At 34.2% G+C, this 19,074-nt stretch overlaps 1 protein-coding gene across 2 annotated transcripts in view; it reads left to right on the top strand.

Moving 5' to 3' along the window:
• Positions 1-13,557: 13,557 nt before the first annotated feature.
• The window catches only part of LOC115442185 (semaphorin-5A), a 52,879-nt gene continuing 47,362 nt past the window's right edge, over positions 13,558-19,074 (top strand). Inside the window, exon 1 of one of the 2 annotated variants that reach the window (XM_037446642.1) lies at positions 13,558-13,999. The gene's annotated coding sequence lies outside the window, so the exon portion shown is untranslated. The remainder of the gene's footprint in view (positions 14,000-19,074) is intronic. The other variant, XM_037446648.1, reaches the window with a different exon arrangement.

Here is a 19,074-nt window from a genome sequence, read left to right as displayed (position 1 = left end):
CACGGGCCTTTACTACTGAGAGGGATTAGGCCTTAGTCCACTACGATGGTGCGGTGCTAGTGCGGATTGGTAGACTTCATATACCATCAAAATGACTATAGATTATTTCTCTGGTATGCAGGTTTCCTCAAGATCTTTTTTCTTCATCATAAAAGTAAGCGATAATTCACAAAGAATATACACATAACTTTAGAAAAGTCAGGGATGTGTGACCTTGGTTATGAACCTGCGGACATTTGTCTCGACAGTCCATTCTTCAGTCAACTAGGCTATTACAGCTTGTATTATTGATAGCTTCTGTTAAAATATCACGTAATATTTTGATAGGCAATGCCATGTGTTTACTCCCACACTATCGTCCAATTATGTCGTGGGTGGCATGAAGAACTCAACACATAACAAGACCCGGAACAAACATCTGTGTAAAATAAATGACAGCCTAGAGATTTTCGAGGCAGTAACTACCTTTTAAGGCTTGGCGCAGACGCTGTCAAATTGTTAAGAAGTACTACACCAATAAGAAAGACAATTGCTGATTTTGTTGAAGCATTTATCATTAAATCATGCGGGTATTTAAAGGTATTTGCAACTATGTCACCCACTGTTCGCCAAGTGTATTCCGCATACCACCATATGATATGGTGAGCCTATTGCCATATCGTACACAAGTTCCAGACTCAAAAATAACTATAATTCAAATTTAAAATCTACTAATACAAAAGGCTATTTTTAGAATTATTATAAATTTCTAAAAAGGGGACAACTATAAAATGATTTGCAAAACCAATTCAAATGCCATTTGACATAAAATAAATGATACTAGTTTCTTGTAATAAATCTAGAAGATTATTGAATAGGAAATATAATGCCATGCAGTATTGATTGATAGGAGCTTTTAATCTTGGTAAAGCTTGATTTACATCTTTCAGAAACTGTAGTAAGTAGTATATTGATATTAATTATATATTCATTGGGATTCATATGTCAATATGAATCCTTCTCTCTTTGGCCACGGCCGCCTAACTCAACAGAGATCAGCCAGGTACCCAGGAAACATTATAGTGCACAAGTATGTGCGCAACAGACAGGTGAATTCTCTGTTCACTCCCATTATTTCACTCCCATAGTCCGGTGAAACGACAATCCGACATGACCAGAAAGAGATAAGATGCACGACCAACGGCTTTATATACTTTTGAGAGATACAGGAGTATAACATGAAGGAAGCCTATATAATATAGCGCTATGGCCAATTGGAGCGAAGCATTAATGAAAAATGTTTGGAAAAACGGGGAAAATTTATTCCTTTTGAGATATTCCGTTGTGTGCTCGGCGTAAACGGTTAAAGTAACGCAACAATCATGTATGACGGAATTGTTCTTAAAAAGTTCTAAATATATATTGAAACAAAGTTCTCGCTGCATCTGTCTGCATGTTTGAACGCGATTAACTTAAAAAGTTCCCAACAGATTACAATGAAATATGGTATGAAGATAGTCCGAGACCCTGGGAAGGACATTGGCCTTTTTCTATCCCGGAAAAATATATAGTGGTATTCTTCTACGCGTGCGAAGCCGCGGGCATAAGCTAGGTAGAGTTAACATTATAAATAGGAGCAGAAGGTACAAGGTATATACCTGTAGTCCAGGCTAGGGACAGATTAAACTACTACAACAGTACAATTAGCTTTTCCCAACCGGTGCGAAAGAGGAGCTCCTCGCCATCTGTCAATTCAAGTCAATTTATACTCAATTTACAGGAAATCAGCAAAATATTGTTAATCCGATTTGTCATGTACTCATGTCATTAGTGAATTATAGTTATTATATTCTGCAAGGGGAAATTTATATTGGATACTCGGTAATAAATTTAACACAATAATTACAATTTTGTTTATCGTACGTTTAATGTCATATGACAGTGTGATTTATTTTTTTAATTTTTTGTAAATACGCAATAATTATTTATTTAAAGATAGCTTAGTAGTTTTATTAATAAAGCTGGATGAGAAACCGGACATAATGCTTGAACAGCTGATCTAAAATTACAGTAACACGACACAGAATTTTGTTGAGATATCTATTGATAGGAATTATGCTGCGCTCGTCATCTTCACGCAGTAGATATTAAGCTGTTTCAAAAGGTTCGAGTATACGCTAACCGTCGAATTATACAGCGACCACATACATAGGAGCTTCCTAAATAAATGAGAAACAAAAAGTGCATGACTACATTATCAATTATTCAATAACTGCCTTATGTATTAACTGGCCGGTAAAATTTACTTAAACATTGTTTAAAAGGCATTGAGTCGCATAAAGACAGATCAGTCTTTTAAAGGGGTTCAAAACTTGGCAGTAAAAGAAGGCAAAGGGGTATCACACGCACGCCTTAGTTATCCTCGAAGGGGTAGGCAGAGGCGCAAATGGCGCATTCATTTTCCGTCGTATGTATTCCGTCTCATAATGTGATAGGGCGTAAGCCTATCGCCAAATCGACCACAAATTCCAGACTCTGGGTATACTGAGTAGAAAAACTCAATATCATGGCCAAACACCGATATCGAACACGAGACCACAGCATGGCAGTCGTACGACACAACTATGCCACCGAAGCAGTATCTCAATATTAGATATTGTCTAAACCAGGTTACACAATAAGAAAAGCATTAACCATTGTGTAAACACGAATTCATGATCACGAATAAAAACAATTTTACGTCCTTAATTAGTGTTGGCTCATTTTCGAGTCCAGATTGTTATCAGGCCAATAAAAGCATATCTAGAGTACTTGGTGCAGGAGTGTACACAATGACCTCACCTGCCTTTGCTTTGTGAGCTGACGTACAGATGCAATAGCGAACTTGTAAAGTAGGCTCCTTTAATTGCTTCGTAATTATGTACGACTGTTTTTGTGTTATAACAAAATGTATGATTTCAGTTATCGTATGGTTTTGAAATTAAGTTGATACAAGTAGAAATAGGATGTTTAATTTTTATTATGGATTTAATTTTTAAATACGCTCGCTTCCTATCACAAGGATTACCAGCTTTTATGATTGATTTATTTTTTTAACAGGCCCCTATAACATCATCGGATGAAATACGCACGGTGAAATGTGGGTACTCCAGTTGAGCCTCTGCCTACCTTCGAGATAAAGGGCGTGAGTAATTGTGTGGGTATAACAACATAAAATACATCTAAATTAATTTGATAATCAACAATCAGAAAGACTGTTTTTTTTTTATTGCCTTAGTAGGCAAACGAGCAAGCGGTCCGCCTGATGGTAAGCAGCATCCGCCCATGGACTTTACAATACCAGAAGTATAGCCAAGCCATTATTGCATTACCTACCGAAAATTATTATTCTGAAAATACTTCAACACACTTTAAACACACACCCGAAAATATATTTTGCTCGTTTGACTGATAACATTATTAGCCTCAAGTAGGTAGCTGGGCTACTGCTTCGAATATTGCCAAAATTATTTTTAAGGAAGGCCTTGTTTAGTGGGTGAGCTGCATAAAATTCAGAAAATATTGGGCCCAATAAAGTACGTAAACGATACAGTAATGTGAGCAATTTTCGAAGGTAAGTGATCCCACGGAAATAAGGACATGGAAATTGAATATAACTTCAGAAATGATATCATGCACATGTTGGTTGTCATGATGAAGATATTGTCAAACGTGATATCGGAAATACAATAAAAAAGAACATAAAATTATTTGAAATCCGTAATATCTTTTGCTGTAAGTATGTCAGTTTCGAATAAGCGCGTATGAAATATATTTCCTGCTGCATGGATTATAAGAGGTTGGGTTATGTAGAAAGTTGGTCGCTGCCTAAAGTGACCATGTTATTGTAGCGTTGATTCTCAAAAATAATGCAAAACTTTTGCCCGTAACAATTTTTCTGTGAATTAAAATTTATTACGATGTACCTTTAAAATTCTTATCAACGGAAAATTATTTTAAATATATTCTACTTATACATGATTGACATGAACAACAAATTTTGATTTCCGTCAAATGTTACGCGATCTCAAATCTCAAAACCGCAATTAACAAAAACTATGCGTATTTAAAATACGTTCCTATACTTGCCGTTAATTATTGTCAATGATAAATTAAGTTTATTTATAAAACTCTTTATTTTGTAAATTGTTTTATGCCGTCAACAAAACATGACCAACGGAATTCGCGTAACAACGTTTTGAACGCCAAGCAGTCTGCATTATTATCAGTGCGGGGTACTGTTACATACGTTTATCTGTATTGTCACGTGCAAACTTTTATTATGAATGACCTGTTTTTAAACTCGTTTTGCGACTTTAGGTTTGTCTAGATGAATATATTTTGTTTTTGAGTGGTATTTTGAGTTTGATTAATATATTGCTAGATTGTTTAAAGGTTTAGCGCTGTTGAGATGACGTCTGATATATTTTAGATCCGAAAGAAGAAAGATAGAGATTTGACATCGATTTATTTATTTACACTTTGTATACATGGTATACAGGCGGACTTAATGCCATGGGAATTCTCTCACAGTCAACCTTCGGGTGATGTAGAGGACGGACATTTAGCATGTCATATGAATAGATAAAATGATTATTGAGTTAATATTTAGAAATGACCATTAGGTAAAATAAAAACATAATTTCTTTATAAATGCATGACATAAAAACTGTTTCAGGCATAAAATAGTAGTTTCATTTCATAATATAATAAATCTCTCAGGCGTAACATAAAATCCTTTTCAGAAAAATAAAATTAGGTTCATCTATACTTATAATAAATCTGTAGAGAGGTCAATTCTGTACATGAAATATATTTCCAAAATAACTATCAGGGGGTGATTAGGGATCGATACTGATGCCAAAAATGCAATTAGTAAAATTTTTGTCTGTCTGTCTGTCTGTATAACCGTTATAGAAACAAAAACTACTCGACGGATTTTAACGAAACTTGGTACAATTATTTTTCATACTCCTGAGCTGGTTATAGTATACTTTTCATCACGCTACAATTAATAGGAGCAGAGCAGTGAAGGGAAATGTTGGGAAAACGGGAGAAGTTACTCCATTTTTTAAGCTTCCGTCGCGTGTGCAACCTTAATGGTTAAAGCTACACAGAAAATATGTATGACGGAAATGTTCTCCTTAAAATTATATAAAAAATATCCCACGACAGCATATGTCTATCTTTTATGGTTGACTCACAATAACACGTGTAACTCCCGATAGCTTAGCAGTTCGAAGGTTTCTCATTATATTTGTCTACTCTTACGTTTATAACACTCTCAGTCATCCCTAATTAAAAAAGTTAACATTATTAAATATTCCATAAAAAAGAATCATAGAAATCGGTATAGAAACACCAAAGTTATACATGAAATACGCTAATAATAAGCCATCACGCGTAAATACTGAATCATGCTATATGCTTCCTTCGATTTCACCAGGATCACATCATCAGACCCTGACTGGACAATCGGACCATCTGCATACCACCATACATTAAAAAAACATCCCGACAAATTGAGCACCTCCTCCATTTTTGAAGTCCGAAATCCACGCGGGCGATGCTGCAGGCGGAAGCTAGTAATATAATAAATCTCTCAGGCGTCATGAGCGATGCATCACTTCATAACAAACATTATAGAATCGTAAACAGATTAACTGTGTGTATGCACTCCTCTTAAGTATTAGTTCTAAAGGTAATTATTTATTCAGTAATAGAAGTATCATATTGTTATCGTGAAGGAATTTCTTTCATGTCACGTCAGTAATTTGTATTCATGACTTATGATGCGATATGCTTTGTCTAACTACAGTTAAAGCTGTATAAAGATTTAACATACATATTAGTATTTATACTGCATGTTATTAGAATTATTATCATATTTCAGTAAATATTGTTAGGGCTGTAAGTTTTGCGTTAAAAAAAATGGTTACATTAGGATATTTTCTGACTAAACGGTAGAATTTTATAGATTACAGCTTAGAAGATAACAGGGTTGATTCCACCAAATTACGGCTTTAGTTAAAAAAGCAAAGTTATTAAATGGTATTTCGTTCGGCATACTCCGATAAAGTCACGAAATAATTAACAAGAACTGTCATATTTCGTAAGGTGAAATATGTGGATTAGGTTTAGCACACACAGACGTATCGTATGACCTGGCAATATTCTGTATTAGTTAAATTGTACGTGAGATTCAAGTCTTGGTGTATCAAGATTCGTAAATCGCACTATCCAATGCAGTGCTGGATTTATATTTTTAAGAGTGTAGGCTACTTTATTTCCGCCACGCCACGTAGATAGGTTTATGTATGTATATATGTACAGGTATGGATGTAGGTTTCTAAAATACTTCATAATTTTCCATTTCTTGGTATCATGAAATGCATTAAAGTTAAATAAACCAATGAATAATTATTTCAAGTGAGCGTCCTCTGAAATCTGCCGCCCCTAAGAAGCTGGCGCCCATAGGCCGTGGCATATACGGCCTTTTTTACAAATCCAGAACTGATCCAATGCACGCGTCGCGTCGCGGCTCATCGTTTTGATGTGCGCCTACCTTTACAGGTTATGCACCAACCCACGTCAGCAGGTCCCGTTATAATTAAATTTGTGGCGCTGCACAACTCATTAGACAATTTTGTCCAGCGAAGCCGCATTCCGTTTACATGAAAATCTGTTTCGCAAATCTTTTAACATTAAGCGATGTAAGTGCTTTATTAATTAAGCCATCAGCATATTTACATCTTACTAATGCGTAAGGTTTTCTAATTCTGGAACCGGATTTGCAAGTCTCGGACTGCATGAGAGCATTTAACAGATTTGTAGGTAAACATTTTTCGAACTCGATAATAGAAATAATTTAGTTTAGTTACCTTCAATTGCTAATTTGAGATTTCCTGTCATGAGAGACCACAAAACACAGGCATGTTTTATACGCGTAAGAGAATGTTTTGTGTCCAGTTTGTTGTCATAATAATATTTGAGTCTTCAACGCTACTTTGTAAGTTATATCCCAGAAAAGGTGAATGTAATTAATACCTATAAAATAATAGAATCAATATATTCACGTATGACAATTTTCTAGCTGTGTCCCGAGATAGAGTATAAGTAAAATTGACATTAGCTTTGATTCTAATCAAGAATATACTTGATCTAAAATCAACATCAAGCCAACGTAAACTTCAACACGTTAATTTCATAACAAACGTATAAAAAACGAAAAGCAAATTCAAATAAAGCCGATAGATCAAATCTAAATTAATGATTAATACCAAAGTTTCCGTTTCAACTAAAAAATATAACAAAAACAATCCGACAATTACTTAAAAAAATCATGACCAAGGTCGCACGCCAAGCGTCACAAATCAGTATCACGTATCTTATCTGTGAGATGATGTGGAACCGTGCCCTTCACAGCATGATCGATCTGGCGTTGAGAGATTTAGGAAAGTGACAGGAAGCGAGTTAAAAACAACACGAATAAAAACAAACATGGCTTCATTTTTTGGCTTCATGTTGCTTCCTTTGCCAAATTAAGTTACACTGTCGTTCCGTTTATTTTTAAGGGTTGAACGTATAATATCGATTCTAGGGTTACGATCGAAAAATAGGTTCATTTTAGACCGTATGTAAACATTGTAGTGTTAAAATATAGACGCTGTGTTGAATTTCGGAAGTATGCATGGACTGTCACTAAAGGGATAAAATTTCGCAAGAATAGTCGTTGATTATAAACATAGCTGTTTATTTGTAGCCATTTCGTCAACGTAGAATTAATGTAGGATTACACGTTATAAACACACTGACCCATATTTTTTTATAATTATTAATCAGCGACTTTTAGTAATGCAGGTATGAGATATGGATACTAGGTGTATATTTATCCAGTAAGCCTTGCATTAATCTAATCAGTGATAAGATAGAGTTATCGTTTATTTTGCGTAATGCCCGGCAGACTTGCTGGCGTTGATTTGTCACCGGGGTTTTAAAGGGATTTGCACTTGATAGCCGAAGCGATAGTAAAGATTCGATATTGCTTTTTCTTTTTAGTATTTTTAAATTTGGTAAATGGTGAGGTATAACTAAATGATGTGTAAGTATAAAATATAATTTTAATTGAAATTTCTAAGATAAATAACAATTTGGGGGGGCAATTAGAAATGTATGCAATGTAGTGTTCCAATGGCGAAAGATTGCTTTAGTTTTTCATTTTTCTGTTTACGTGTGCGTTGGACGTAAGTCCAATAGATTAGCGAATAATTACCAGTGTATTTAATTAAATAATAAATTCCGTATTATTTTAATAATCTTATTTTGACGACCTCGCCTTGATCTCACATTGATAAGAGAAGACCTACTTCTTATCAAATTAGAATAACCGTTTTAATTTATTTAAATATTGCCTTCTTGGTGGTAGTGTGTATGGGCTGCAAATTGGGATGTTCGATTTTCAAACAGGACAGCAATTTGTGGGATTTTCTTACACGATTTGGCTGAAATGGAATCTTGAAAAGTATTTATATAGCGAGGCGGCCTGTTGTAAAACAAAAGCTAAATCCTTTCTAAAACATTCTTAAAAAAGTGGGTAGTTCTGATTGTAAACTGAAGTACAAAGTGGCTTGGTAAAACTATTAATTCTTGTATTGTTGTCGAAAGCAGCCCATCCGAGATAATACTATACTTTTCTGGTGTCAGATTTTAATTCAAAATACTATTTTTACTATTTAAACAATATATAAATTAAAGTCATTGTATTTATCAAAACCCGTTATTTAAACAGAAGTAGGTAATGTACACATTTACCCATATTTGGGCCGGGAAATGTTTTTGGATATGAATATATTAGACCATATTATACGTATGGCAAGTGAGCTTTCTCACGATGTCATTGTTCACCGTTATTTTGTCGAATGTCTTCGAGTGGACAATCTTGAAGTACATTTATGACTAATTAGATGCATGTTAAATAAATAATCAACATTTTTAATATGGAATTTTAATAAGTTTTTTATAGCATAGGCCGGCAAACTTCCTGTCAATGTAAGTATGTAATTATATACATGAAAAGGTGATTAAACTTTTTTTTTTACTCTAATGCGTACGGCGATCTATTAAGGCTATGGTCTGGGGTTCAACATAAATCAAAAGTATCGATCTTAAAAATAAACAAGCAAAATATGAATTCTATATTGTTGCTACTGTTTATGGGCTGTTTTCCAGGAAGCGAGCAATTAGCTCTCAATTCAATAGGATGAAAAAACCTCAGTCTTATCTCAAATCAATATTATTTGTTGTTAATGGGTATGTCTCTGCTTTTAAACTTGTTTTGTGTTGTAAGCTAGAGACGTCGCGACAGACATAAGCAGGTGTATTGTATAATTATAATATATGTTGTAATAAATTAACATTTAGACTAAGGAATACGAGGCTAAACTTATAAACATTTACATATCTGCAGTTATTTACGCGTGGGCACTGTAAAAAAGGATGTTTACTATGTAGGTTGGTGCTTTTTGTATTTGACCTTTTTGGAGTATAAAATATGGTCTTAAATTGAAAATGTATTGAATATATTGACATTTGTGGTAAAATAATATTTAATTTTATGCTAAATTGGATTTTATGTAGGAGGAATAACGTAGACATTCAAATAGGCGACGTAACATATTCAGCCATTTTATAGTAAAAAGACAATAAGAATTAAAAGGTTGTAAAAGTGTTTCCTTTTCATAGGGAACACAAATACTCAATGTATTGTTACTCTAGGAAGCTTATACTTACTGCAACATTATTTTTGTCTTTAAAAAAATAATTCAGTATATAGTTGCGTACTTAAACGCTGGTAAACAATTTTAGTTTTTTTTTATAACAAGGAAAGTGCAAGCGTCCACTGTAGTTATGCAGTATAATAGCAACTTTGATCGTATGATATAAGGTTGTTATCGCCTTTTACAATGTTTTGCTTTTCGGCAGCCGCGCCGCCAAGATGTTAGCGGGCGATTTCTTAGAAACATCCATATTCAGTTTTGGAATTGGATGAAAAATAAGACGACTTGGAATTATTATTCCTGGCAAGGTTAAAAACGAAAATATTAGTTGTGTTTTGGATGTATAAAGTATATCTTATTAATAATACAGATGCGACAGTTTTTGATTTATTTGTAAAAAGAAAAGACAAAAACTGCTAAATGGATTTAGATGAAATTTTGTATATGGATAGATCGAGTCGTCTCATAACGTGTAGGATACTGTTTATTGTTGATTGCCTCGGTGGCGAAGTTGTATCGCCCGGTACGGTTTCCGCTATAAGGTCTCGGGTTCAAATTTGGGTCGGGCTGAGGGGTATTCGGTTGCTCTTCTCAGTATTAGCCCGGAGTCTGGAATTTGTGCCCGAAGTGGCGGTAGCTTCAGCCGTTGTCTCATCATGGGACGTAACATACACGGTGAAAAGTGGGTGCCTTAGTAGCATCTCTGTGATGAGTGTCTTTTATCTCGAAAGTGGACACAGAGGGACTTTTGACTGCGTTTGACAATTCGTTAAGGGCCTATTCCACAATGTTCAAGTAAAAGTTATCCGATAATTAAGGTATTAGACAGCTGACGTTGAATTTACATATTTGTTGACCATTTATTTGGGACCTTGACTTTTGCATTTGGCCGCAGTTTATATCCGACAATTAGCGTTTATTTAAACATCGTTAAAGAGGCTCTTAGTGGTCCAAACATGTAATGCAGAGATCAAGTAGCGACTTCTTCGAACTAGCCGACTCGTCGTGTGGGCGTGTTTGCGCCTGACTAATTATTAAGGTTAGTGTTAGATAAAGGCATCTTAATTTCAATTGTGATGGATTTTAAAACGTACTTTGGCGATATGATCGAATTATTTTATTTATTTATTCTATTTATGTAGCACTTCATACTTAATGCCATAGGCATTCTCTACCAGTCAATCTTAAGGTGGTGCAGAGATAATCATGGTAGGTGTATGAAATTAAGGTTGAAAACGAATTATACAGAGTCGTTTTGACATTCTTTGACTTAAAATAACCACATGCTTAATTTCTTTACAACACACTTAGTAACTCGACAACAATCTTGCAGACCCGAAAGAAATTCAACCAATATTTTCATAGAAGTAACCTAAACTTACTTTGTTAAGAAGCAGTTATTAAAACTTCCATTACGTTATAACATGATGATAGAAAATCGTTATTTGCGACACTAGTATTTACTATTATAATTCATATTGCATACTTATATATGTACATTTTATTTCGCCATATGTTTTGCAGACGTGACCAGCGTTTAGGTCCTTCGCATGTGGTCTCTTCGCTTACAAGGAAGTTAAGAGAAATTATTCAGCGTTGAGCGAAACTATTACTGTCAGGCCCGCAATCAGATGTTAAGAGGTAATATCAATAAAATACGGTGTTATTACATGGTAATAGCGCCTTCAGTCTCATGGAATTTTCTGTGTTGAAACCACTAAGTTGTTCAATCTTGTAAGTTGGTTTTCTGGACTGAAATTTTATTTATCTGGTGGATTATAATGGTTTATTAGTAATGAACAATCATATGTTAGTTTTTGGACTAGATTTTCATTTTTCTGATGCTTTAGTGTAGTTAATTATTAAAGAACAAACATATTTTTTTATGAGGTAACCTGACAAGTCAATATTTCTTACTGCAGCTAATATTACTGTGAGACTGGTGGCTAGTAGTTTTATGATTGGATTTTGAAAAGGGGGGCCGAGACCCACTCCCCCCAAATTCCCTCTCTGAGGTGTACACACGTGTTTCTTTGCATGTAGATAATATTGCGCGAAAGATTATGCCCAGCACTGTTTTACATTACAAATGACATGGCCGCCATCGCCACCCACGTCTCGTGTTGAACTGTAGCGCCGGCATTAAAATTCCGGTTCAACAGTTTGATTAAAATTATCATAATAATATAGAAAATATTTATGATATTGTAATATTAAAATGTTACGCTATGACTACGATTTATTGTATAGTTTTTATTTTATACGTCGGTTTATAGTTCGTGGGAATTGCGAAAGACGGCCAATCAAAAAGGCAAAAAAAAATTAGTGTAATTTGCTTTTAATGTAATAAATACAGCTTTTTAAAAGGTATTGAATTAATTATATGACATTACGTTAGTTGATCGAAATGTTAAATACAAAATAATAATAGTAATGATTTAAACATGGAAATTAATTATATTAACTTTTTTCTCTATCTACTGTAAATACATTTTTTATATTTTTTTTCTTATCAATTTGATGATACATTCATTTAAAATACTCTAAGTAGGGTTAATACATTCATAGATAACTATATCGCCACTTGTACAAAAGTTAAAAAGCAATAAAAAGATAATAATAATCCTTTTTAGCAGGTACCTGTACTGCCAGTTCCGGTTTAGACAATATTATTATCATAATATAATACTGGTTGAATAGGAGTAACAAAGAAAAAATATTAGTAAATTCTAAATTTGAATTTCATTCGGTTCCGTATTTTAGTTGCAAGTCGTAAGTGAGTAAGTTAAACTTGGGCTGTAAGTTTGTACTTAAGTGAACCATAGCATCAAGCGCAGCGGTCGGTGGCCCGCGACCGCAAGGACGTTGGTGCGCGGGCGGAGGCAAACGTTCGACAACTTCTTGGCCAATCACAGTGCGGAGACTCCGTGCGTGTGTGCGTTTCCGTGTACGTACGCAGGCTAGCGTCTTGGCGGGGAACGATACTGGAGCCCGGTGTTGTCAGCCTGTATTAATTCTTGAAACAAGCAGGTATTTTAACCACTTTATGGAAATACTTATTTGGGTCGCTAACATGTGTTCAGAAAATTTTTAATTCTTACCTGATTGGAAGACCAGTAATATGGTTTAAATATATATAAAAATTATGGTTGACAAAGGGGCGCCCTCATGAGACTCACATTGGTTTTCGCGGATTACATATAAAAGCTGAATAGTGCACAACAAATTAAATTTTCTGGAATTTCGTATCGCGGGGATTATTTACTTACTGTTTTTTATGTTCACGGTTTTCCCCTTATTAAGAATGTTGGTCAGTATCTAAGCCTGTGTTCTACTTCCTCTACTATTGACTCTACCTAGTATATAAAATGGGCGTACTTAGTAGGTAGGTACTGCTCTTAATGTTTATTACTTTGTACAACCAACGTCTCACCAGGAAAACCATAAAGTTTGTAGGAACATGTGGGTAGAATAGTATTAAGTTATTAAAAAGTGTTTTTTTTTTTATTTTGTTACAACTTTATACGATTATTTAAAACAATAAGTAAGTATATGTGGAAACTTTAATGTTTAGGTACCTAATTATATCCGATGACTGATCTGTAAGAAACGTTAAAAATAAATATTTCACGTCCATAAAATATAAACTAATGCTTTCGCGCCCGCCACAACGGAAATATAGTAAGCAACTAACCTACGTGTATTTATTTATTATTTACGTAACCTTTCATATCGAGGGTGGCAACGTTTATCTAGATAGAGAGCGCATGCGTGCGGGTTTCTTCGTTCTCATAACCATTCACTCACACTGTTGCGTCGCATTGATTGTGGAGGTTGTGTGCGCTGCATAGAACTTTTGTTTTTTTCGTACGGCCACTTGTTTCTTTGGCCACCGTTTACCTGCAAGTGTTTGAAACTTTGTTATTAAATTATTTACGCGTTTTTAAAGACAGTCAAGTTTGGTGCTTCAGTGAGTTCGGATGTTAAACATTGAGTGAAATTTATGTCAAGTGAAGTCCAGATGTTAGAGACGGCAACAACCTCGTTTTGTGTCAACAAATAATAATAAACAGTGATCGGAACAAGTTACAGCGAGAGGACAAAAGTGATGAATTAAACAATGTTATAAACTGTTTTAAGTGTTTGAGAATGGGTTTTATTCATCGTTCCGAAGTGAATATCAACTCACCCACATAACGTTTATGGTAAGTAAAAAGTTTCATGTTTTGTTTCGTAACGCGGCCGATGTTGTTTTTGCGATTTCTTTTTGTCCATCCATTTTCGATCGTACCAAATCGAGAGAGGGTAAGTTTTACGATGGTTCAGAGGCGTTGGTGCCAGTTTACGATGTTCTACCTGCGGGCTTACGAGACCCACGCACTATTTTAATTACTTTGATCTAAGTATGTGTTCGTAAAAGTTGTAGTTACAGTAGGTGAGATCATATAAAATTGTGTACAGTTACAGTAAGATCATATAAACTACAATAATTATAATTATAATATTTTATACGTATACTGAATGACTTCAGGGTTTTAAAATTGGTTTAAGAAAAAAATCATTAGGAAATTTTATTGAAATAAAAAATTACTAACCTTTTTTATAGTGATTTTTTAAGTTTATGTGAATGTTAGACATCGCAATGAAACAAATTTTCGGGTTTATCGAGGAGGTTTTGGTTTGTAAGTCGACTCTTCTGAATTCGAACCCATAACCTCGGTTCCCATGCAGTACTTACAAGCACTCTGGTATTAGGACAATGAGCCCATGGGAAGTATGCAGGGATAAAATCCAAATAGGAATAACTATCAATAAGTATTTATTTCCTATTGCTAAAGTGGATTACTGTTAGTAGGTACTTAATCATCACAGAATATCCTGTTTTGGATTTCAATTTTTTACATAGGATCTATTTCTCAGAACTATTGCTAAATTAATTTAAAATTTATTTCGTCTATAAGGTAAGTACCTACATAGTTATTTCATTATGCAGTTGGTCTCAAATTGATTCAAGTTCGCTCAGCGGAATAGTACTGGGGATTGGTAGGTTTGTAGGTTCGATTCCAGGTCACAATTGATTATGTTGTTCATTGGGAGGCGAAAGATCCTCACAGCAGTTATAGAAATAATTGAATGTGACGGACCCAGTTCATTATAAAAAAAAAAATAATGTTCATGGAAATTATGGGTGAAGATACATAGCCTCGTCGAAGCTTAGTAACGAGTACTACCACCTCTGTTTACCTCTTAAAAACACAAGCATAAAGTTTATACGCATTTTCTCGTGTTATGTGAGATTTATATATTATATTTCCAATATCCATAAAAATAAGTACTTAAGGCGTATTTTCCAACATCGCGTCTAAGATGCAAAGTTAGGGACAGTTCGCATGATCTTTAACGAATTCTTAACAAACCGTGAAGAAACATGTGTTCGGATGTAACAATAGCAACTGACAAATAATAACTGTTAAAGTCAATACAATGTTTCACCGACCATGTAACAAAAAGAATGGGACCAGCTTAGAAATAATGTCTTAAACCAATGAAATGTATTTTATAAATCCAATACGTATTACTTACCATTAGGTAATTGTATAGTTATTAAACTACCTTCATAATTTTAGCGGGAATATACGGCAAGAAACAACTGTTTCATATTTTATTCTACAAATGCATTTTAAAATAATTGGTCAAATTATAATCATAGATTTAAATAAGTTGTGCGATCAAGGAATTGAACTGACTTCCAATTTAGTCTAGCTGAACTGAGGCGATAATTAAATATAGTAGGGTATTTTTCAAATTACAATAAATCGGTTCATTGTTGTAGTAGTAATGCATTTGAATTGTAAACTGTAATGTTTGGATTCAATTCTTACGTGAGGTAATTTAAAGTGTCGGTTCTTTGTTTCTAAAAACACGTCTAATTTCTTTGGCATCAGAATTGATGTCCGTTATGACGAAAGGCTTGTCTTATCTCATATCATGGGACGAATATAAACTCTACAATATGTGCAATTGAAATTGTCGGTTTTTTTGTTTCCAAAAAACGTGTCTGATACACCCAGAGGCTTTCCTTATTACATTATAACTTAATAAAGTTTCCGACTTGGTACAGTAGTTGCAACTCTGCTTACCCTTTCTAGAATCTATACTATTATATATAAAGCCGAAGAGTTTGTCTGATCGCGCTAATCTCAGTTACTACTGGTTCGAATTGAAAAATTATTTGACTGTTCAATAGCCCATTTATCGATGAAGGCTATGGGTTAAAACATAACGTTATGACCAAATGCAATGGAGCATCAATAAAGTTATATAGATAAGAGATAAAAGTCGATTTTTACCAGTCAATGTACGGACAGAGCTATGGGTATCTTATGGCTATCCTTTATCTAGTTAAGACACAAGAGAGGAATATGAGGGTTAACTATAGCTTTGTTGTTTCTTGATATTAACTGAATAGAATTGCAACGCTTTGTTAGAAATGGATTTTGTATAATTCGACACAATGTCTATTCTAGTCGCCAAGCAACGGGGTGCAGTCCCTTGTGCTCCAATACAAAAGACTTGGTCGCTAGTGAGCTTTTGGAATTAAAAATCTTAAAATGACTATAACGACTCGTTCTTAGATATTAGATGTTGTATCTAATATCAATGCGATGTTTAGATTAAAAAGAAAATTTGCAGAAGTCGATTTCCGTAGGCAATTTATGGGTAAAAAATCACAAAGCTGACTTCTGTAAATTATGACGCTTGCAGGATTTGCGGCAAGAAACCTAGAACTATTGAAGCTTTAATTTTTAATATTGTTTGAAGTGAATATTAAAGACTAATCCTAATCTAAATGTATATAAAAACAGATAACCCACATTTGACATAATATAGAATTATTAACAATTATACAATAAAAAAAATTACGCTATATATTGCTGATATAACTAACTCAACTCTGGCGTACCTTGGGAGAGGCCTATGTCCAACAGTGGACTGCAATGGGCTGATGATGATGATGATAACTAGTCTAAACTAAGTATTAGCAGCTAGCAATTAGCAGTTGTGTTATCAGATGTGGGACTAGATGTTCTCATTTGTAGAAAAATACATAATGATTTCTTATGTTTACGCGAATATTAGACATTAAAATTAAACTACTTTTCGGATTCTATCGCGGTTTTTCATATTTTAGTTTTTCTCCCGACGTTTCGAAGACTTTGCAGCCTTCATGGTCACGGGGGGACTGAGGTATTGTGCATCCGCAAAGTCAAAGTTACAATATCTACTCACATTTTACAATTATACAACGTTTTTATTTTTTTTTATCTGTTGGTGTTATGTTGGGTTTTAAATGCATTTCGAAAAAGCCGACCAAATAAAGAGATGCCGTTACGGTTACGAACCGCGTTTGGTGGGTAGGCGATAAATGTTCGTATTATTTCCGTGTATTATTTGAACAAACAGTTGTTAGTGCGATAGTTGTGAAGTGTCGATTTGTTCGTTGCAACGGTATTTTAACATTTCTTTGTTAGAAATTTATAGTTCAGCGAAAGAAATAGAAGATACGGTTTGGAGTGTAAGCATGTGAAATGTCTCAAAAATCGTTAGCGTTGTTTACATATAGATCTGTTAAAGAATAGGCAAACCATTATTCACTATTAAAAGGTTATGGGGCTAATTAATAACTATCTTTTAATATTACATTATGTACATTTTATGAGATTCAGCGATATCAATATTTACAAATATTCATAGGCAAGAGAATTGAAGAGTATTCTATAGTTACTTTTATGTCAATACGTCAAGAATGCTTATATAATTTGCTGTTTTAACACGTAAGACAATGCCCTTCGTAAGCATGTACATTATACATAGATGTGTACGTTATATGATATCCATGTTATTTGTCTTACAAAGCAATTAACAAAGCTTTTATTACTGCGTGTGCGATGCTTATCATACTTTGTTTCTTAATTCTTGAGATTAAACTGACAGATGCAAACGTATTTTTTTCTAAAAAGACGCATTATGTTGCCAGTTAAGGTTGCAAATGCAATGACAAAATATGTTTAAAAAAATTTAAAGGAGTAAAATTTGGTATTAAAAATATAGCAGACTGAGAATCTCCTCCGTTTTATGAAGTCGGTTTAAAAACTAATACACCTACTCATCTATCCAAATGCAACACAAAATATACAAAAAAGTGTATAAAAGAACTTTAAAACGAAACGTCACATTAGGCTCTTCAAATTAAAAAAAAAACAAAATATATTTTTTGATTGATTCTCCGAGACAAAACTTTAGTCGACCTGCGATACAAATTGTTTTGTAGCCAAATATGGCGAAGATTGATTGCTCTCGATGGCCGCTTTAGGAAAAGGTAACAAACTAGCAAATCAATGGCCCAACAAGCAATGACTATACATTTATCCCAAATATGAACATGCTAATAAAGTAAAGTCGCAAGAGCATCAAATCTATACTAATATCATCAGTATCATTGCTAACTCTATTAACGTGTGTAGCACGTAGAGTAGACGGTGTCAACTTGTCTTGGAGACACTAGATTACTATGAAACTGACAGCATCTGTCAGATTCTGTTCAGTCGACACTAGATAGCATCTCCGCAAGGCCTAAGTTCTAGATAATTTATATTCACTACCTTTGGAAATTTATAAGTTGTACTAAGTCCATCTTTTCATTTGATAGCTAAGTTGGTAGCATTCTAAATTTAAATTTAATAACATTCTAATTTAAAAAATCTAAACTGGCTGTAAAAAAACTACTAAGTTCCAAAGATAAAAGAATTTTAATACCAGCACGCTTATCTCGTGAAAAACAAAGTCTGTGACGACTTACAAATATGTACACTACGCAGTTTTAGTGGAGACACTAATTCTGTTGATATCAAGCAAACATCTGAGTAGGTGCTCCGAAATAGTGTCCAGCCGACTGGGGCCATAAGTAAAGGTCACAGATAACTCCGACGACGGCTTCCGGCTGGTCTCCGTATATTTAGTATATCTTGATTCACCAAATGTATTCAACGAATATAATGAAGACATTACTAGTATTCTAGAATTTGCGTTGTTTTTTAATGTATTTTAAATTGTTAGTGTAGGATGTTCCTTTTTTGTAATTCGTAATTTATTTTGTGTTCAGAGTGTTCACTGACGTCAGTTTAGGCTGTCATGGGTAGATTCGATTGGTACTTTATTAAAAAAATAACCATGCTTAGATCTCATGCCGCAGTTTCTCTTATATTAGCGGAATACCATT

The sequence above is a fragment of the Manduca sexta genome, chromosome 6 (assembly GCF_014839805.1).
Source record: "Manduca sexta isolate Smith_Timp_Sample1 chromosome 6, JHU_Msex_v1.0, whole genome shotgun sequence".
Taxonomy (NCBI): domain Eukaryota; kingdom Metazoa; phylum Arthropoda; class Insecta; order Lepidoptera; family Sphingidae; genus Manduca; species Manduca sexta.
This window is presented reverse-complemented; position numbering and strand designations above follow the sequence as displayed.